Source organism: Ptychodera flava, chromosome 3, assembly GCF_041260155.1.
Source record: "Ptychodera flava strain L36383 chromosome 3, AS_Pfla_20210202, whole genome shotgun sequence".
Taxonomy (NCBI): Eukaryota; Metazoa; Hemichordata; class Enteropneusta; family Ptychoderidae; genus Ptychodera; species Ptychodera flava.
In genome coordinates, this window is record NC_091930.1 from 20,771,840 (window position 1) to 20,795,728 (window position 23,889).

Genomic DNA, 23,889 nt, shown 5'->3' on the forward strand with positions numbered 1-23,889 from the left:
AATCCCACTGTATTATTTATCTTGCTCAAAATTGCACATGAAGTCCCATTGGACAGTTTATTATAATTGTATAAACTCCCCTCAATGAGTACATTCAAATGAACTTGTGTTTGTTTTGAAGTAAAATCACAAAAATAATGCTAAAAGATACAGCTGTTGGGCCCTGTAAGGTTGTACGCACAATTAAGCAGAGCAGCATTTGCCTAGTTCCACATGGAGAATGATAGAATACTGAGTTCTTCACTGTGTATAATATTGTCATGTTCATAAAAATTACTGAACAGCTCAGTCAAAAGAACAACATTCGACAATCATTAAAAAATAATATGTCACCATGCTTACTTTTGAGATAATGTTCATCAAGGTTTTCTTCTATGACATTTACATAAATATCCTAAACATGTTTGAGCAAATGTATCGAAGCTTTTATGCCCAAAATGATGTGTACATTCCATGCATGCATAATGTTACACACATACATACCTACAGATGTAAACACATAATAACATACAAACAGACAAAGGACATTGAAGAGATACCCATCCCATAAGCATCTATAGAGTATAGCTAAAGATATCTCTGCCTCTGGCTCAAATTTGTGATGTACTGGCCAAGAATATTATTGAACTACTTGATGCTACCAGCTACAACTAAATACTCATAAAATACTAAAAAATATCAAAACACTATTAAGATTGATGCCACAAGTTTAATTTCCATACAATACACTCACACTGGAGGCAATGGGACATTTTCTCCTCCCTCTGTGACATTACAACGAAAATAACCAATTACTAAATGTTGGTAGGATTGATTGTTAAAGAAAACAATGCTCCAATACAGTTTTAGCAGTAGAACAGTATGCCCATGCATGTTCAGCAATGTTTTTTATCCATGCATATAATGTTCAAACATCATTTTGAACAGTGATCCTCATTCTCAAGTGTCCACCTTGGTGATGAAGTTCAGATGAATATCTTTGGAAATATGGAATGGCATATCTACTACATAAGTGCCCCATTTACAAATATACGGGTAAAGGCTACATATGTCTGCGAATTTTATCTCCTCTGCCGGTTGACCGGTATAGAACAATTTAACTGCATTTGTGCGACCTCCAAAAAATGCGTCTCGCGGTTTTAAGGAATCGTGTATCGCAAGGTTTGCAATAAATTCACGCATTTCTGGATCGTTTTTCAACTGTTCGCGGTACTGGCACTCCCATACGTCATGAAGGCGGTATCCGCACTCAATGAAGCCTTCAGCGTGCCTAACAGTTTCGTCATTCATTTCACCCATTGTTTTATTTGTGACAGGGTTTACTGTGTCTCGAGAATAACATTTTAAACAGCCGTGGTAAAAACAATCATAAATTTCAAACACTAACTTTTCCAGTTCCACGCACCCGTCGCATATCGCTTTTACCTATCCTGCACTCCCACACATCACGTAATGACTCTGAAGTGTCCCAAGTGCTCACTGTGGTAACTTCCTAAAAGTGTTCTGCAACATGCTATATTCCTGTACAGATACCGTGGGATATGCCCATGTACATGGGCCATGTACTTTAGCCAACGCAGTGCACTTTTTGAATACTTGACAAGGTTTGTATATCCCTGGGCGAGAATAAGTCTGATCGTGTCTTTTTTCAAAAAGTTTCTCTGGAACAAGATCATGCATGCTGACGACATTGTGATTGCATTCTTGAAAGGGCACATACCGGGGTCATTGGATTTGATTTTCTCGCATTGGCCTTGGATACGTTGATAAATAAATCGCGGAAACGCAGGCAGGCGAGTCGTAGGCGATGAACTCTTTTTTAAAAATCGAATTGTTTTCCCTTGGCAACCATCTCAATGTACCACCGGAGGAATTGTTCTCTTTCTTCACAATGCTGTCCATCTATGTCGTAACACTCTATGGGTGGCATAGGCCCTACGTAGCTCTGATTGTCAACTACGTTGAAAAAATGTGGCAAGTCACCCTTTCGCAGGTTTTGCAAATTGAAGGCTTTTTGCAGCTTTTTAAGAGCCATGGGCAGAAAATTCAATCAATCAATGATTTTAATCTGTGCCTGTGATACGACCATACTCATAATTTTGCCTCCATCGTAGATTATATCAGGCTTTATGCCGTTTCTAAGTAAATACTGCATAATAAAGTAAGAATCGTATCCTTTGAAATTATGTGCAAGTACAAGAGCATTTGCATTTTCATTTGTGAAAAGCCACTGACAAATGGATCGGTGGCATTATCCCCGATAAAAATATCTTGATTTTTTCCACAAACTTCACAGCAAGTACTCTCATCGATGTTTTCATTTGTAAGGCACTTGGTACATACACGTTGGGTGACAAATACATTTGGAATGTGGGATCGCGTTTCAGGGTCCATACGTGTTTCGAAATAAAAAAATATGAACAGGTCTTTGGCCTTTTGCTTAACAAATTGCTGCGCGGGGGGAAGCTTGAGGGGGCACTTGAGAGGAAAGCTGTGCATTTTTTGCTGCGTTCACCCTTAGTTTTCTCTTTTTTCTATCCTCCCTTGATTTAGCTGTCTTCATGTAACATTTATGATCACCAGGTGTGAACCGATTACATGTGTGACAAACTGATGACTCCCCACAGAAATGCTGACCCCCCTTCACGCTTCTTGTCCTCGTGATTCACCCCAATACCGCAGTCATGGCACCTGTATACGTCTTGCAGGTTGTCTTACCCGTTTTAGTTGGTTTCATGTGTAAATCAAAACATTTTTTAGTGTAAATCACATGGTTGCATGACTGACAATGTAGTGCTGCATCCTTATATCTACAGACGGGTGGTTGCATTGAATTTTCTTTTAATTAAGACATATACACTTGGACTTATGCTTACATTTTTCATCGTAACCCATGCACTTTACACTTATCACAATAGTATGATTTATTTATCATGGCTTTCATACTGGTGATGACGTCGAAGTTGTTATTGTTGTAAAAAAGGTAGATATATTTTACTGCGGGTGGACCTGAATAAATTATACCATTGTCAGCTGAATTTTGCGGGGAAAATATATTAATATTTGATACCCGGGTAAGACCGCTTGAAATTGCTCGACCTTATTTATGCCACATCGACCGATCCGCACACCAGCCCTCTCATGTAGTTCCCGCACTAGAGTTTCTTGGATGTTTCTTCCACTTCTTATCTGCTTATATTAGGGGTGGCCCTCGATCTGTACCTGCCTTTACTGTAACTATGGCCCTAGCACAACATATTTCATCGGTATTTTGAATTTGTACGATGTATCACTTCAAGCACCGGAACGCATCGATATCGACCACTTTAAATACCAGCTCCTTACCACCTTGTGGTAGGCTGACGTGAATTATGTTCACAAACACTTGGTCATCAATGCCAAACGACTCACACGATTGAAGCATGCTGGCAACCTCAGCAAGTACTATATCTACTGTGAAATCCCTCACTCTTACAAATTGCAATTTGATTGCTTTTTCAAGATGCGGCGTTTGATTTCATACCTTTTGTTAGGCTGCTGAGGGCATCAAAAAGTGGTATAAGGCATTCAACGCCTGTTGCAAGTTTTTGGTCTGCACGGAGGTAAAATTGACTACATAGTCACTTGCAATAGTCTTAAATTTAACACAGCGCTCTGCATTTACTTCTCTGATAATAAATAATTCCTCCCGCTCCTCTTCCAATTTTCCACACCAACCCGTCTACATTTTGGAGAAGAGGTAGGTAGTGCTTCCTCAACTTGTAGTTGCCGTTTGGAGACCTCCCTACCTCAATCACATCGTCAAGGGTTTTGATGTACTTCCACTGCACTGATTGAAATTATTATTAATCACTGGCTGGTTTTGACATTGTGACCGGAAAGTAGATGAACACCTCTGCATGAGGACTTACCAGAAACTCCCGGCTTTCACCACTGGGTAATCATTGATCAGCCTGTTGAACTAACCGACAGCGTGCATCCATTGCAACCCTGAGAAGCTCAAGCGGCAGCTGTCCTTCTTGTGACAATCAGTAATGCATCAAGTTCATCAATGGACCAGCAGGCAGTGATTCTGCCCTCGCTGATGACATCTCTTTGACCTCCCTCCTGTATTAGGCGACATCGTACATTCATGGCTAAGATTTGTAACTCAGGGGCCAGCCGACTTTCGCAGAGAAGCAAAAGCTCATCAAGGTCCTCGATGGTATGGCAAGCGAGGATGGTCTCGGCATAGAATTCATATTGGTTTGTGCAGTGTTGAAGGCCATAGTGCTAGGTATAGTAGGGTAGTGGGGGTTGTGGTAAATCAGACAGTAAAGAAGCTTTCAACAGAATGAGTCGATGAGAAATATTTGCTTGAAAAGACATGAAACTATTTATTTGCTTGGGGAACATTACCCACAAATGCCCTTCTCTTTTAAATTATTATCATATGAAAAGAACACATACACACATACACATACACAAAGAACACTAACATTCAGTCTTAAAGTAAAAGCTTTACTGGATGCGGAATTTTAAAGTATCAATTAACACTGCATATACATGAAGAGTCTCTGTCGGAAACTTCAAGTCCAACTCTTCAGTCAAGTACAAACAAGACCGTTCAAGTTTATAAAGCTGAAGCATACAGATACACCAGTGATGATACAAAAAAATAACACAAATCTTAAAAAAAACAAAAAACAAAAGTGTCCACCTCTCACTTGCAACACAAAATGAATCTATTGTTCAAAGCGATCAATTAAGTCCTCTATGAAATTGGATTTGAGTTTTACTGCTTCTGTGGTAGCACGATACATCCACTTGTAGTTCTCCAGTATGTCCAACAGACATGTGTTAGAATTTTCTGCCGGTCTTTCATGCTTCAACGTGATTATAATCTCCGCAAAGTCTATCCTCTGGGCGGCCCGATCATTAAATACCTGTATATTTTGTTGGCGATCGGCAGCATTAGCCAGGAATGATTCTTTTGCAATGGGTGTTGTATTTTGCAGCCCTCGCAACATTCGGTGGCTATTTGGTTGACCATCGGCATAACTGGCTTCCCAAAGTGTCTGCAAAATATTCTTCCATTGATAATACCTCCATATGTCCCTTACGAAAATAGTCTGTAGATATTCTATTGAACTCTGATATTCTATAGAAATTCTGTATATTTTATGGAAATCTGATGGAAATATGCCTCTGTTGAAATTCAATTGAAATTTTCAATAAAATTCTGTTGAAAAATTTAAATTTTATAAAACTTTAATGTGTATAGAAACTTTAAATTCTATTGAAGTTTGCTGATAATTTTCTGTAGAAAATCTGCAGAAATTAAACATATTTTTAATGGAATTTTTTGGTTCCATAGCTTTTGTGGAAATTTTTTTTGTTTTTTTTCCCCCCACAGTTTACACTTTTTCAGACTTAAGTTCATGTTTTTGCATGTTGGTATGAGCTTTGATAAGAACTGAGTGACATATATATAGCTGGTTTCAATATGGAAAAGGTAGTGACATTTACCTATGGAGAATTCTAAGCACATTCTCGTGTACCCTTTAATTCTGAAAAGCTATTTTCATGTACACACACATCCCAGGAAAATGTATATAGTTTCAATTGTACCATTCCATTTGCCATTGCTTTTGTACATTTCATGACTGTACATAGACCAACCAGACTCTCTTTGTTCGATCCTAGGTCAAGTGAGCTGACCTGTGCCTTTGCTTTGTTATGCAAATAGTTTCCTGCCTTTACAATGGGCTGATTACATAATAGTATAGCCACGCATTATTCATTTGAACTTGAGGCAGTCCACAGTGCACATGACTCTTATGAAAAGTACTAAAGTTCAACTCCAAATTGCATGGAACATTAGGATCCAAGGTCCATTAGCAAGATTCTAACAGTGTTATGGAGAAGGGCGCCCACTAATATGTCACAACTGTAAGGATCCACATTGCAGCTTCAACTGAAAATTACGTGAGTTAAGATACACAACACTTTAATTATGCACTTGGCTGAGGTCAAAACTGCTAGACTGGAGAGGTTGGCCTTGCATTCATATGTGTAGGTTGCTTTATATTTTGTAGTCCCTGTATGTTTCATCAAGTTTTGATCGATTGTTAATCATAATTCTTTAAGAAATAAACTACATGTTTATAATTTACTTGCTGACTGATTTTTTGTGAGTTCTGCAGTAATTCATTGCATTGGTATCTATGGCAATATCATATGGTGGTATTCCTTATTTAATAAAAGTTTAACACATATTGTTGTCATACTTTCTAAGAGATTGAACTCGTATAAGACAAACAAACTTCTGTAAAAGAGTGCAGAAATTAAATATAGTTCTACAGAAATTCTACATAAAAATTCTGTAGAATGTGGTAGAAATTCAATATAGTGCTACAGATAAACTGTAGAACGTGTATTGAATTTACATAGAAATTCTGTAAATTCTACAGAAATGATACAGAAATTCTGTTGAATTTCTACAGAAAAAGGGGGCCAAAACTCCATTAAACTCCGTTAATTTCCATAAAGGTTCAGTAGAATTTCTGTAGAAATTCTATATCACTTAAATTGAATTTTGTCATCAATTTCAATTGAATTTCTACAGAAAATTTTCATAAGGGGTGTACCATACTTCCCACTCTCAGAATCAGCAATCTCCGCCTCAGGTGTGAAAAAAAAATAATCGCAATCATACCAATCCATAGTCCAATAACACTAGGTCAAAATTTGTAAGACAATAGTTGTAAACATAGACACAAAACAGCACAGAACAGACAGTAAATAGACGGTACACAAACAAAGTCAAATTCATGAAAGAAAGATATATGGACCTCTGGCCAAAAGACCAAGAAGTGATGTCAGGTGTTTTGAAAATAGTAAGCGCATCCTGCCCCACATGTGGCACCCGCCATATATCAATCTGTAAGTCAGATAGGTAGTGGTCACTAACTAAGGCCCCATGTCACCGATGCCATCAGTGATCATTTGTCGAAGAGAGATATTGTATTTATCTACCAGCTTGCGATACCTGCCAAAAAAGCGTTTGAATGTAGAGACAAGTCTTGCTCTGGTGTAACCTTGATTTAACAGTTTGTAAGAGAGATGGCCATGTCTCTCTACAAAATCACCATATGAACTGCATGCTCTTGCATATCGAATAAGCTGGGAAATGTATACCCCATAAGCAGGTGAGAGTGGAATATTACTGATGAGGTGTGGAAAATTGATTATACTTAAGTTGAAATCATCTCTCTTCTTCGTAGTTTTCCATATAATCTTGCCATTCTAGAATAGCGGCAGTACGTTCTGCTTCAGTAACAACTGATGACCCCTGTGCCTCTTGAGTCGATGTCGAGTTCATACCACCATAATAGCGAGATGAGATTCCTGTTATGGCTGCCATATTTCTATCTTCTAGGACTTCTAGTGTAACAACTGGTGTAGCAACTTTGAGTTGGTGAGTTTGTGAAGGTTGTGTTCTTCCAACCGGTGCAGAAGCAATTTATTCCCCAAGGCACCTTATTTTGGAAACATGTGAATGTCAGAAACAACATTTCTGAAGCTCACTTTAACCATGTTTGCACGGGAACTCATCTCAAATGTCACAAAGTTCTGAAAATGTCAGCGGTAGATTGAATGTGGCAAGAGCTAGTTTCCAGAAAATTTCTAACACTTTATTACAATTGATACGATGTAAAAGAATAGTAAAGCAACTGTGACAAACATGACCGTAGATTTTCAGAATACAGGTTAAACAACTGCTAATAAAAAGTAACCTTCTCGAGTAACATCAGTCCACTTTTTGAATTTCATCCGCAATAGGTAAATTCATTTCACACCTTGTGCCAATGAATGTATATCCAAACAATACACCTAAATGACAAATTAGCACTTACTTCATTCTGCATTCAATTGATATATGACACTTGAATAATTACATAGCCCTAGAGCATTCATAAGCACTACAGCCTCTCAGTCAAAGAAATTAATACAGTAGTAATAACCATGCGTCTATGCCATCAGTCGGCGTATTTCATACTCCTGATTATGCTACATCCCAATGTGCTTTGTAATTTACCCTGAGAGCGTGTTACAGCTCGACGTAGCTCTGATATGCTTCATTCATCCGCCTCACTTCCTGAATGATAGAAGGGGGGCATGTTGCTGCCTGGCCTACCACTGGTTTGCATAATTCACCAATTCCTGTCCTTGAACATTATTCATGAAGGTCAAAGTCACCGGAACCTGAGACAATAGCTCATTCATAATACTACAATTTTTCAGTTTCCTGAAGCAAATTAATCGTCTCATTCCTTTTTTACATTATGCTAATGTATTCCATTCATTCTAATGGACTTCGGACTTTTCCTCATAATCATGCCAATACATTCATATTAATGTTAATGCGCAAGCTTCCTGCCTACGTCGTCATTACACGAAATTATTCATATTATTATGCTAATGTACTTCCTGCTTACGTCATTAATGTATGCTTATATGATGTAACTCATTAAATATTCATCATTTTTATGAATATATGAATATTAAGTGTGCTGTAGAGACTTCTATGACTACTACAGGCAACAATCACAATACTTCACTGTAGCATAATAGCTGGCATGTATGTCAAGTACTCTTTGATCTCCGCACTCTCCAACTGTTTTCATCTTTTAATGTATTCATTCCATGTAAGTCAGCAGTAACAAGGTCCTATTTAAAAAAAAGGATTTTTAATAACTGATTTCATCATGTTACAGTAGTAGCATTTGAGTATAGAGTATAGATACACAGGAAAAAAAATATTTGGGAACAAGAAGTGAGAACGCCACAAGATTGTGCGATTTGTGATGTCACCTTTTATCTTGTAAAGTCTGATACTCCTGCAATGCCTACGATGTACAAAAACTCCAAATATTCATAGAATGAATGAACACTTGGCCTTTTAAAAGAGCTTTTAGCAAATCACGCTGGGGTCAAAATACCAAAAATACGAAATGCACAACACCCCACCAGTGACCAGAAATACTCATTTGAAATAGATAATTGTTTGACCTAATGTACTAATTACAAACACTTAACTCTTATTTTACAAAATTTCACAGTTTTCCTTGCAACTGAATCTTCTCTTCTTTCTACACCATGATGACATGACCAGTTAGCTATTAAGTAGGCTTTTCTGACAATAAAATTTCTGTAAAGATCACTGAGTTGGTTTTGTTTATTTGCTGATTTTTTACCCCTCCATTTTTACAATTCAAATGACTTGGGATCTGTTAGCAATGCTTAAGTTGCCACACCAAACAGTAATACAAAAAGTTAGTACATGCACATGTTCTACAAGGCTCTTTAGACCTTTAAAGAATACAATGACTAACATCAAAGCTCCTTATCTTTCTCAAGAAAGATATCTGCTGCATGGACTTCTTAAATATAATCAGTGTGAACATTAAAAGTCAGTCTCTCACCATTTGTGATCCAAGCTATTTAAAACAACAATTACAACAGTCTGCCCATCAACTTAATCAATAGAATGCAGAATTACATGAGCCCATCATATGTGTATCAGACTGTTATTGATTCATTGGTTTTATACCTACATTAATTTCAAGTAAACTTAATTTGCAACAATTTTCCAAAGTCATTCATTTCAGCAAGTTTACGTTCTTTAAAAAACAGGAGACCAACACACTTTATCATCAGCATATTTGAACACATTTACAATTGAGTTTTGAATCTGCATTTCATTTGTGTGTAATGGAAGTAGTATGGAATTGCATTGGTTGAGGGACGTGTAATCATGGTTTTTTGTACACAGTAAAGATGCTTAACATTTTTAGAAATTGGACACCATCAAATACCTTCATTTTTCTTCGTTATCTTCCATATACTGCATTATAAGTAGTCTCATAATGCAATGATCCACAATACCAAGAGGTATATTCCTTGTTTTGGATATTTGTTCTGCTACTGTATGGAACAGACAGTTCCCATCACCAGGTGTTTCTGGGATAGGTATCTGTATATTTGATCTTTCCAGTTTTGCATACAGGATTGAAAATGGTCTCCTGTGTCAGTTCTAGCACATCACCATGTTGTATGATGGCTTTTATCCTGTCCTTGCTCACAATGGTGAATTGCTTTCCACTACTGGTTGAAGAGCTTCCTTGTCTTCCTACCCGTAGTCGGTTGCAATGGTTCAGGAACACTTGTGGCACATGTGGACGGAAAGATTCATTGGTGAATCTCACTAGGCTATCTCTCCAATTGGTTTCCTCCGGTAATTCCGCGACTGCTTCATCCCACGATGACAAGTCCATGTTTGTTAAAAGCTTTCTGAACAGCCTGAATCTTGTTCAGGAGTTGTGCTTCTTTGTGGAATTCAGAAACTGTCAATTTCCTCTCGTACAGGTCTGTTAGCAATGCCCATACTGTCTCTTCGCATGTCTAGGACTTTAAGGGTCGAAAAATGTAATGTTGGATATCTGATCGCCCACCTCTGTCTTTTTGATGTTTGAGCTTGTCATGTCCATGTCCATGCATAGCTAAGATTTCTTCTAGCAGCTCATAAGTGTTGGCAGAAAGATCTGGTAATTGTACCATTACATTGAGAGCATGACTTCCTTTTTTCTAGAAAACAGAAAAAAAAATTGTGTCATGACACGTTCATATGAAAGATGAAAATTTGAATGACTTACTCCAGTCTCTCTACACAGCTTTACAATTCACTGCAGATATGGTAGGGTTTTGACCAATGTACTCATTACATACTTTCAAAGGTTCTGATGTACACTAAAATACATACAAAGAAGATTACTGGTAATAATACAAAAAAAAACATTAATTTTAATGTTGAAAGTACTCTTCTGATTGTAGCTCCTGCTCATGTATAAGCCTCTGAACTATTTTGAAAATATGTTTACAGACATGTTAGAAACTTTACATGTTAGGTGTAGACGATATATCTTTCCTCTGCATGTTTGACATTTAGTTTGCAACAAAGAAGTTGTCAGAAATGGGTTGATTATATGACATCTGTGTCCTGACACTAAAATGTCTAATGTGCAGTGGAAAGAGGTAACATGTAAACGTAATGTGTGTGGTTGCAAACATGTCTAAATTGACAAACGTGCAAGCTGATTTATGACAACTTCTACCGTATGTCCCAACACTACATTGTCAAATGTGCAGAAGAGATATGTAACCTTTTATACACCTAATGTGTGTCTTTTCTGAGATGTCTAAAATGAAAAAACTTGCAAACCAATTGACGACACCTTTATGTCCTGACACTTAATGTCTAACATGCAGATGAAAAATGCAACCTGTACACCTGTATAGTTAGTAGCGCCTTAAACATATAACAAACATGCTGGCTGACTCAGTACAAATTATATGTCAAACACCAAATTGTCAAACATGTAGAGGAAAAATATGTAAACCTACAATCATAGTTTCTTACATACAATTATGCTATGCACAATAGACATTTTAAGAGTCCAACATTGAAGTTGTCATACACTAGAAATGATACAAAATACATGTTAGGTGTACGCTTTACATTTTTCCTGTGCATGATTGACATTTTAGAGTCGGACATGAAAATTCACATAAATGGCCATACAAAATCTATTCAGGGTATCCTTTTTAATTTTTCTTTCCTGACAATATATCACTTCAAAATTACTTTCTTTCCAATTCGTTTTTTCTAATAATTTCTAGATTTTTTCCCTCTCAATCTTTAGTTCGGAATATTTTCAAGGAAGAACCTGATTTTCTCTTGGTTTTCATTAAAGGGGAGTTCTTTTTCGTTGTGTTTTGTGCGATTACATCTGTTTGTGAAGCCATAATTGGGCCATCAACAAGTGAATCTGCTGGACATGTGCCCTTACCAATTCCAGGCATTCATTGGAAACAAGGATATAGAACTTGAAACATTCCGAGGCAATAGATTTAATTGTCTTTTTAAAAATGCCTCTGCAGTGTATTATCACCTGGAAGACATACAGTAAATACCAGTGGGAAAAACCTGCAGTTGATAAATGTGCACAGGGGGACCTGACAGACCAAACAATTGTAACACAAATTATAGTACTTGGAATTTTCAAGCAGAATATTACTACTCCATACATGGACATGGTGTCCAGCAAAATGCACATCATGGATTCATGTCACTACTATGCTCAGCTACAGTGTAAGCTGTCTGAATGGAGCAATGATGCTTCTGATTTCGTTGGAAGCAAGGCAGTGTTGTTTCCTAAGTTTCCTCCAAAGACAGATCGTGTGCATCATAAGCTGTATGAAAAAAAGAATGACTCTGAAGAAAAATGTCTTGCTGTCAATCTTTTGTGTTGGCTTGCTGGCAGTTGTGGAAAAGCAACCGGCCGATTATTTACCAGGTGGCCGTTTCAATAATGCTGATGACACGCTTAGAAATAAAACCAAATCTGTACTACTGCACAGCCTGAGTGCTGAGAATCTCTTTGCAAAACTTGATAGACTACAGAAAAACATATCTGATGCAAACACAATAACAATGGAAGGGATCATACTCTGGTCTCAGAACAGAACTTAGGAATATCTTGATTCCCTGGAAGAGGAGGACAGAGAAAGATAAATTCAGAGGGCACATACAAAGTCTCCAGACATCTTGAGAGCATACCAAGAGAGAAAAGAGTTGATAAGAGAAAAGTATAGAGAACAGCTTAGGATAAACAAAGACAGAAGGAGGTGAAAGACAAGAAAACGGTGGTGCAGAAGACAGAAGTCATTGATTAAGTTCCCTTGATTGTGGTCTCTGTAAATCCAGAGAAGCACTTGATTTATGCCTGATGGGGAAAAGGGAGAAAGAGCAATGGAAGTATCTACAGGCCCAGCTTTGATACCAGAAGACAATACAGGGAGTTCAGACAGGACCTTATATCAACTCCAAAAGAAAGGAATACTATACACAATAACAGGAATGAAAGAGAATCTTGTCACGATTTCAGAGGAAAGCAGAGATTTATGTATTTAAAACAAATGTTGACACAACACCAAAACAAAAAGTGGAAATTGCTAGAAAATGTTAACAAAACAAAAGACAAAAACTGTAACTTAAACAAACATGTGCATGGTTCAATATGTACAACAGATATATGTACTTTCATACAAATGAAATAAGTGGAAATATATTGCTTACCATGTACCTTCTGGTTTGATGTACTGTTACATTTCATATCTTTAACCAATGATTGTAGTTACCCATTACGCTGACATACTGCCCATTAAGGAAACTAAAAATGATGAAATGTTTTTGAAATGTGTTAATGTGCATAAATTTGCATGCCTAATAGTCTGATCAGGGAAACTACATAAGATGTTGTCAGACATAATTTTGAATGATTTCATTGAATTCAGTATGTTTGAAAATCCACAAATCTGAATTCATTCTGTCTCTATGTGGAAGAATAATTGAGACATTTAATTTTTGCATATTTAATTAGGTAGACTTAGTTTTTCTATGAAATCACTGTTTTTACGATAGGTGAAATTAGATAATTTTCAAATTTTGACTACATATAATTTGTATGGTAGTTGAATAAGTTTTTTCATAATGAATGGCTATAATTAGTTTCAAAAGGAATATTGCAACAGGTTTAAGCTCTCATCCAAGTTATTGAAGTATAATTTCTGATATATTGGCATTAAAACTTCATTAAAATTAAAAATGTTAAAAAATTTTAATGAACAGCACAAAAAAATAAGAAAAGTTATTACTTTAAAAATCTATATCTCTGGAACTACTCCTTCAATTAATCTTGATCATTCAAGGCTTGTTTTGCTCCCCTCAGTGAGTTCAAATTTGTTGACTTGAAAAAGGCTTTCTCTTTTTTCTGGTTTTCTTTAAATTCTTCAAAGTTAAAGGATATGGTCTTTAATTACTGAAAAATTGGACAAGTAAATTTAAATTTTAACCATGATTATTTTGATTTCCCGCCATTTTTAAAAACTGGTAATATTACAAAGAAACAAAGCATATGATGTCACAGTGGAAAACATTCCGCATTATGCATTATATTGGACTATGTTGTTTCTGTGAAGATTCCAATGCATATCAGTATATATAGTGTTTTTGCTTTATTTGCATGAGGGCGCTATTTTACGTTTGGGCAAACATTTATCATTTATCTTTGCTCAAAATTGCACATGAAGTCCAATTGGACAGTTTATACTTGTATAAACTCCCCTCAATGAGTACATTCAAATGAACTTGTGTTTGTTTTGAAGTAAAATCACAAAAATAATGCTAAAAGATACAGCTGTTGGGCCCTGTAAGGTTGTACGCACAATTAAGCAGAGCAGCATTTGCCTAGTTCCACATGGAGAATGATAGAATACTGAGTTCTTCACTGTGTATAATATTGTCATGTTCATAAAAATTACTGAACAGCTCAGTCAAAAGAAACTGCATTCAATTGATTAAAAAATCATAATATGTCACCATGCTTAATTTTGAGATAATGTTCATCAAAGGTTTTCTTCTATGACATTTACATAAATATCCTAAACATGTGTGAGCAAATGTACCGGTATTGAAGCTTTTGTGCCAAAAATGATGTGTACATTCCATGCATGCATAATATTACACACATCTACATATCTACATACCTATACAAATACATACAGACGTAAACACATAATAACATACAAACAGGCAAAGGACATTGAAGAGATACCCATCCCATAAGCATCTATAGAGTATAGCTAAAGATATCTCTGCCTCTGGCTCAAATTTGTGATGTACTGGCCAAGAATATTATTGAACTACTTGATGCTACCAGCTACAACTAAATACTCATAAAATACTAAAAAATATCAAAACACTATTAAGATTGATGCCACAAGTTTAATTTCCATACAATACACTCACACTGGAGGCAATGGGACATTTTCTCCTCCCTCTGTGACATTACAACGAAAATAACCAAAATATTTGGCTTTAGCCTGGCTAAAAATACTAAATGTTGGTAGGATTGATTGTTAAAGAAAACAATGCTCCAATACAGTTTTAGCAGTAGAACAGTATGCCCATGCATGTTCAGCAATGTTTTCTATCCATGCATTATGTTCAAATATCACTTTGAACAGTGATCCTCATTCTCAAGTGTCCACCTTGGTGATGAAGTTCAGATGAATATCTTTGGAATTCTTCATGGAATGGCATGCCAGCACTATGAAGTATGCTTTGTGCACACTCTAATGGTAAGAATATCTGGATGCGATGATAGAATTTGCTGTAATCTGACATGTGATGTAATCTTACCAGGGCTGGTGTCCATTTCCACATCCTTCAGTGGAACACATGCACCTCTTTCTTTACATTTTGCTTGTTAGTCCCACCGGACACCGTCCGGGGGGACTTATAGGTTTGGTCATGTCCGTGCGTGTGTCCGTGCGTCCGTGTGTGCGTCCGTGCGTGCGTGCGTGCGTCCGTTCACGCAGATATCTCAGAGATGCCTGGAGCGATTTCATTCAAACTTGGTACAAGGATTACTTCATATGTCATACAGATGCACGTCAATTTGTTTTGTGATACGATCCAATATGGCTGCCAGGCGGCCATTTTATTATGATTTTTTCATGTACAGAGCCGTACTCAGGCATGTTTCAACCGATTTTATTCAAAGTTGGTACAAGGACATTGACCCATGTCATAGATATGCACGTCAATTTGTTTTGTGATACGATCCAATAGGCTGCCGTGAGGCCATTTTGTTACAATTTTTTTCATGTACAGAGCCATAACTCAGGCATATCTCAACTGATTTTATTCAAACTTGGTACAAGGACATTGACCTATGTCATACATATGCACGTCAATTTGTTTTGTGATACGATCCAATATGGCCGCCAGTCGGCCATTTTATTACGATTTTTTTCATGTACAGAGCCATTACTCAGGCATGTTTCAACCGATTTTATTCAAAGTTGGTACAAGGACATTGACCAATGTCATAGATATGCACGTCAATTTGTTTTGTGATACAATCCAATATAGCCACCGTGCCGCCATTTTGTTACGATTTTTTTCATGTACAGAGCCATTACTCAGGCATGTTTCAACCGATTTTATTCAAATTTGGTACAAGGACATTGACCAATATCATAGCTATGCACATCAATTTGTTTTATGATACGATCCAATATGGCCGCCGTGCGTCCATTTTGTCATGATTTTGCATGTACAGGCCATAACTCTGGCATATCTCAACCGACTTTATTCAAAGTTGTACAAGGACATTGACCTATGTCATACACATGCACATTGATTTGTTTTGTGATACGATCCAATATGGCTGCGGTGTGGCCATTTTGTTACGTTTTTTTCATGTCTGGAACCATAACTCAGACATGTATCAAGCAAATTATTAAAAGTTGGTACAAGCTAGGAGATTGAATAATGTCATACATATGCACGTTAATTTGTTTTGTGATACAATCCAATATGGTCGCCGTGTGGCCATTTTATTACGATTTTTTATGTCCTGAACGATAACTCAGACATGTATCCAGCGAATTTTTTCAAAAGTATTTTTATCACAGATTTAATGAAGAGGACTCTATACTCTCTGAGGACCTGTAATCAAAGTACCCATTAACAAGTGGGGACTGTGTCATCAACGATGGCTTGTTTTTCTGTGACTCTTTTTCTGTTAGCCAGGGTCTTCAGCCAGGGAAATCATGCATAAATTGGCCTGCTCCAACTTTATTAAGGTACCTTGTAACAATGCACACATAGACTTCTTCTTTGATATTATTTGCAATATCAGTTAAGTCTTCATCATCACATACTGTTTTCCATATGTCACGTAATTCATTGTTGTTCAATATGGCTTCTTTAGTAGCTTCAATCAAGCCTGTTTGATGTTTTGTCAGATTGGTAACGGTATGTTTGTTTTCTGTTTCTTGTTCCAACTGCATGAAAAATTCATATACACTGTCAGTAATAATGTGGACAAGTCCTGAAGACACTCAGTCATATTATCTTGCTTTAGTTACACTCAGAGACTCTGGATGGTTGGTTTCATTAGTAATGATTGATATGGGACATGTCATTACCCGTAATAAGTCTTTTCATATTCCATGTTCAATCTGGTTCTTGTTTTTGCATTTTGTGAGAACGTGTTGTCCTTCAAGTACTTCCTTGCTGTCTGCAATTCTTTTTGACTGTCCAGCCATCAACATACCTCACTTTTGCTTTGCCCTAAGGTGGTAGATCAACTATTCGTATCACTGTTGGATCAACTGGCTCTATGACGTGGTGCTTCCAGGGGTAAAGGCATAGTGCTCAGAAAAGAGGCTATTGTGATCAAATTCAAAAGAAATTATATGACTTTCACTTTGACGGAACCTGGACACCTTAATGACTTATTTTTCTCTCTCTTGTATTATTCAGGGAATGGAACTCTCCAAAGTGCAACACATGTACTGCAGTTTGTCTTCCTGGGAGACAATGGTTGTAGATACTCAGTTGTACACTTTCCCACCATTGAATGTCCTCCAGCTTCATTATACAGAGTGTTCTGGGATGGAGTGAAATGGCTACATCGTGCAGGGTTTATGTAAGTCTCAACAACACCAATTTTTACAACATCATCTTATCTGGAAATGTAACAGTTGTTACAGAAGCTGATGGCACAGAGATTGAAGAAAATGATATACTAGTGGAAATGGCAGGGGAAATATTGATTTTACTTAAAGAGTCTGACGTTTGGGTAGAAAGAAACAGTGATTCAGGAAAAATACAGATCTCACATCCAAGAGGAAGTGTGACATCACCATCAGAAGATGCAGACAGTATTGGGGATTCACAGTTGACACCCACTAATACACCTGAGGAAGATGCTGAAATTTGGGAGTCTAGTGGAATATTCAGTCAATGTACTGGTCCACCTTCTCAACAAACAGGTAAGTAAATTGCTGCACATGTCATGCATATTGTTTGATATGTTAATCCTTTCAAGCCTTTTAAAATGTCTATATGACAAAGGTCATTTTGGAGGGATTGAAAAAGTATCTCTTGAAACAGCAATTATAATCTTTATAACCTATGAATATGATACTTTTAATTTCCTTAGAAATCAGGAAATAATTTCACAGAAACTTTTCATGAACTGTTCTTCTCAGTCTTTGTGTTTTGATCTTGACAGACGGTGTCCTTCAGACTATCATCAACAGTAGTCTGCCATCGTATTCTCCTTTAGTCATACAACATTTGAGGGAGAAGAACAGAGAGTTGGTATGGAACAAGTTCATTGCGGAAACTGCAGAATACTATTATGCAAAATGCCTTCACATTGGAGAATCCAGCCATTATAGAGCATTAGGTGAAAAAATGTACCTTGCTTGGCCGTGCATAAAAATGGAATCGGGAAACAGTCCTTGGGTAAGATATTTCATAAGAGTTTCATGATCTTTTTTTAACTTTTGTAGATTTGCTACAATTACACTTGGAAGCAAAACTGTCAAGAAAATTATGTGTGTTCTTACAGCTTTTGCCCATCACAACATTAATTTTACAGATACTTTAACCCTCTTCTCAAAGACATTATCACAGAAAATAAGGCACTTGCGTAACAGTTTGAAAGTTAAAAGTAAACAACCAAGGCATTTGGATTCACCATCAGCCACACCAGGCAAGAAGTTCAAGCCAGCTGTGGAAACTCCACCACCTCAAAAATCAGAAGAGGACATCAAAGCACATATCCCAGAATTAAGAGAAGAGTGGTCCAAGATGAGGAAGAACAGAAACAGTGGTCACATTAAGACTTTGCTGAGGGAGACTGTCAAGTACAGGGATGAGTTATTGAAGAAGAGTGAGAAATGTCTGCTGAAGGATGTCATTTATGAGTTTCCATGCTTCACTGATGGTGCTTATGTAAGTTACATTCAAATGATGCATAGATTCACTGACTACATGTATCTTCCAAGTCTGCTATATTGAATGACTGATTCATTTCTCCCATACACTGACTGTGTCACTGTCTGTCACATTTTCTTTTCTGACAGGTGTTGTTTGAATTTGCAGTCAGATTTGACAGTCAGAGGTTGAAGGAGGTGTCAGAAAAACTGAAGAGACTAATTGTAGCATGTATGAAAATGATGGGGAAGAGTGTGGATGGAGACACAACTGATGTAAGTAAAATACTAATTGCTAGTACTGATGTTTTTAGATTTTGTTGAAGCATCATGTACAAGTGCAGGTTGAATTATTGGTCAATGAATGTTGTTTCCTGAGCCATGTCAACTGTATTATCTTGTCTATGTGTCCAACATTACCATGAAAGCAATTAGATTGCACCAAATCATAGTGCTGAAAGGGTTTTGAAGCTTTTTGAAGCAGACATTACACTATTAATTTGTCAAATAGAAAGATAATTAAGCAGATTGTTTTCCAGATACAGAAATATATTACACCATGTGTCTAATAACCCTGTCTTAATATTTATTGAGAGATTCCGTAATGTTCTTTTTTTCAGGATCCTGATATAATATATGAAGTAGTACAGTTTGTTGAGAAAGAAACCAAGTTTGACCGTGGTGGAAAGAACAGCCTACATTTCAAAAGTGTCATTGAAGTGTTTGATGTGAGTACACAGTGTGATGTCACACTTATGCTTTTACCAAATGTTTTGCATGTGAGGAAATTCCATAGTTTCTTGCTATAATGTGGTATCACATGAAATTATAAATGAGCAGGAAGTAAACCATAACATATCATGGACTTTCCTCTGCTGTTCTGTTGAATTTCTAGTTAAATGTTTCCATGGTAATTTTCCCTGCACAGTGATAATCCATTGAATTGCATGTGTAATCATTCTTTCATCACAGCCCATTACCTAGGTCTTTGTTCATTTTTGTTTTCACAGGATTACACAATTTCAAATTTTACTCTCACTGGCTCTATAAAATTCCATTTTTTTGCAATACAAGCTGTCTGACTGGTGAGATTGCCTGCCCGTGCTGCCCTATGAGTGGAGAATACATATGAAATTCACAGTTCTAATACATGCTTCTGTACCAACATTATCAATAGTACTATGCTTTCATTATATAATATCAGCCAACTAAACTAAAGACAGCTTTTGAGTTATTGTCACTAAGCTGTACATTCTACTCTTTCCATAGATTTCCTCTACAGTTGTAGCAACAAGCTGAGACACATTGCTTATTATTTAAAGCCCCAGTAACTGTCATTTCTGATGATTTTTTTCACTATTGTTTTGGTGTCACCTTCAAATTCTATTCTACTCATGATAGCATACTGAAATACTGAACTTACACATTCCAATATAGTGTCAATATAAATTGCATTGATATTGTTGACATTTTAATTCTAGTCTTGACAATCACTTATCAACAATAACATTGCGCTGTACACTTTTGCAAGCACAGTGTACAACTGGATGTTAAACAAGCTTGAGAATTTCATTCATGAAGACACAGAGCTTATCTTCCATTTTTAAGATAAGCTTTGTGTATACATGAATGACATTACAAGCAGCTGAACACACCCTAAAACATGGCATAACATTTTGGTCTGATTCCTTTTAAATCCTTTAATATTTAGAGTGCAGGTCCCAAGGGGTGACTGTAATCAGATTTGTTCAATTTTGATTAAATATGCATACCGTAAGGGTTGGTGCTGCTGTCGACTGGCGCTTGCTTCCTGGGTCTTGGTGGCCGATATGTATATTCTGGAAATATTCTGGAAGTATATTCTGGAATATGTATATTCTGGAAACTTTTTGTAATTTTTGGTCAAAAAATATCTTTAAAAATCTACTCCTTCAAAAGTGCTGGCCAGACAGCTTTGATATTTGAGATTTAGGTTTGTATGGATAACCTATTTTAGATTTTTTAGTCCCCACAGACAAAGTTCAGGGGACTTTATATGCTTTTGGTTCTGTCCATCCGTCAACAGAGATATCTCAGACATGCCAGAGCGAATTTCTTTCAAACTTTCTTCGAGGACAATACACTATGGCATACATATGCACATCCATTATTTGGGGTGTGGCATGCATAATTAGTGCTACAAAACCAAGCTCTAATGGCACACAAAGAAATTTGTCAGTATTTTGTCAATTAATAGCTAATTTGCATATTTTATGTACTTTCCCTAGTACGGTAGTTTGTATGTCCAGTACCAAATTTGATGAAACTGAACACATGTTGATCTCAGTGTTGCTGTAGCCTGCAACATATTGCCAAACTGTGTCAATGGATTGTGTATTTGTATATTTCATTTCATAGGCTGATATGTTAAGAAATACTTCAACAGATTTGTTGAAACTTGGTATACATGTGGAGCTCATGTTGCATTAACTGTGTATAAAGACATTGACCCGCCAATGGCCGAAAGCCCGCATTCCACTTCAAGGGTAAGTTGACCTCGCTGTGCCATGGTATGGGGTCAACTCCCTGCAAGGAAACAGAACAAGAACGATGTTAGTGACATTTGAAATTGATGCATTGTGGGCAGATGAATTCGCCATGATGCGTTCTTGGGCTCCCCCGACGCCAGCATGCCCTCCCTTGTTACGGTAAGATCAGAACGAGTCTTGAGACGTATGTCCCGACACATACCGTAAGGGTTGGTGCTGCTGTCGACTGGCGCTTGCTTCCTGGGTCTTGGTGGCCGAACGTTCTTCTTGGGGTTAATGTGTGGCATGTTCTTGATTATCCAGGGCACATCGACCATGGTGTCAGCCTCCTCTTGCATGAGCCGCACCCATCCCCAGTTGCCTCTCGCTTTTGCGATGTCGTAGAGGGTGATGAGTGTCTGCTGAACTTCATGAATATCCAGGATGCTGAGGGCGCCCATAATCTCTCTGGGCTTAAGTAGTCTCCGGGCGCAGATGGCCTCCCGAACGTCCTTAAGGGTACAGTGTTACCCAGTGACTATAAAGCTCAGTGGACTTACCAAGTCTTTGTTTCACTGGTTGGTTCCGCAGAAGGCTAGTCGTTATCAGACGTCTGCTCACTTCGGCGGTAGGAATCGTTCTGCTGTTCGATTTAGGGGAAATGCGTAATGTACATGCGAGGCATTCCATGAATACAACGGTGGCGCAGCACCTGTGCAGGAGGGCGCAGCCCGAAAGCCCGCATTTCACTACACTCTCCCCTCTTTTATTTTCTGCAGGAATGGTTGTTCTAGGGATCTAAAAGACTCAGAGGTTAATTTTAAGACTTGTCTCTACATTCAAACGCGTTTTTGGCAGGTATCGCAAGCTGGTAGATAAATACAATATCTCTCTTCGACAAATGATCACTGATGGCATCGGTGACATTGGGCCTTAGTTAATGACCACTACCTATCTGACTTACAGATTGATATATGGCGGGTGCCACATGTGGGGCAGGATGCGCTTACTATTTTTGAAACACCCGACATCACTTCTTTGTCTTTTGGGCCGAGGGCCCTATATCTTTCTTTCATGAATTTGACTTTGTTTGTACCGTCTATTTACTGTCTGTTCTGTGCTGTTTTGTGTCTATGTTTACAACTATTGTCTTACAAATTTTGACCTAGTGTTATTGGATTATGGACTGGTATGATTGCGATTATTTTACTACGACCAGGTCGATGCTCCTGCTGGTGGACATATTGTCCCCGAGGGCATCATCCACCTGGTACTTGTACATGATAATGAAGGACTGTATAAGAGATATATTCATACCGGCTGGGACGTCGCCCGGGTTACAAGGTCCCGACCAGCTACACGGGCACAGTAGCTCAAAATCCGTGTGTCCCTCGGATTATCCTTCGGGATGTTACTAAGACATATGTGCAATCAGAGGGCAATTTTTATCACAGAAATGGAGAAAGCTACCTGACAATTAAACCATGCAAATTGCTACTGACGGACTGTTTAAAGTCATCTCCAGCTTGTGATTATACAGGTTCTATCACAAAGTGTGGTATTAAAAACTGCAAAACCTGTAGTATGCTCATCACTACAGAACAGTTCAGTAGTAGTTTGACAGGTAAGACCTATTCTACCAAATGTCTGGAACCTCTGAATTGCACAACAAAAAACGTAATCTATGGAATTGAGTGTTCATTGTGCGGGCTCATTTATGTTGGTGAAACAGGAAACAGCTTACGATCTAGAATGAACGGACATCGCAGTGGAGTGAATCGATCTTTGGATGTGCAACTTTATAAGCATTTTAACCAGGACGATCACTCCACTTTGTCTATGCGTGTCCGTATTCTTGAAAAAATATACCATCCAACCAACAGCCCCACACTTAGTTCACCATTCCGTAGACAGAGAGAATACCACTGGATTAGACAGTTAGGTACCGCAATGCCTTATGGTTGTAATGACAACATCAAAGATATAGGCAATCTCTCAAGTCCTGGTTGTTCAGAAGTGAATGGTGGGCCTATTTGAGTCTTCTGTCCGTAGAAGACGTAGTCATGGACATAGGCGTTACCATCGGCCTAAATTGGATACATCAGCTACATCCAATTGCCATGACAAATTTCATGAACTGCTTCTTTTATTACAGAAGCCTTTAGGTCTCCATCACATTCGTACTTCATTATTTGCTCTTTCCATCAAGGACTTGAGAATGTTGCATGCCTATGCATTGGGATTGTCTTTGACAGATCCGAACAAACAACCGTACAGACTGGTTAGTATTATTGCTGACATTGCACTATACAGACTATACAAGCCTGTTCGTGCTGAACCTATGACTGATGATCATCGTCATTTCATACATCTTCCATTTACTAACAAAGGAATTGATGACATTAATATCAGCAATATACTTCACAACAAAAGGTTACATCAACTATACCTGTATACTTTAAGAACCAGTCTGTACCTATTC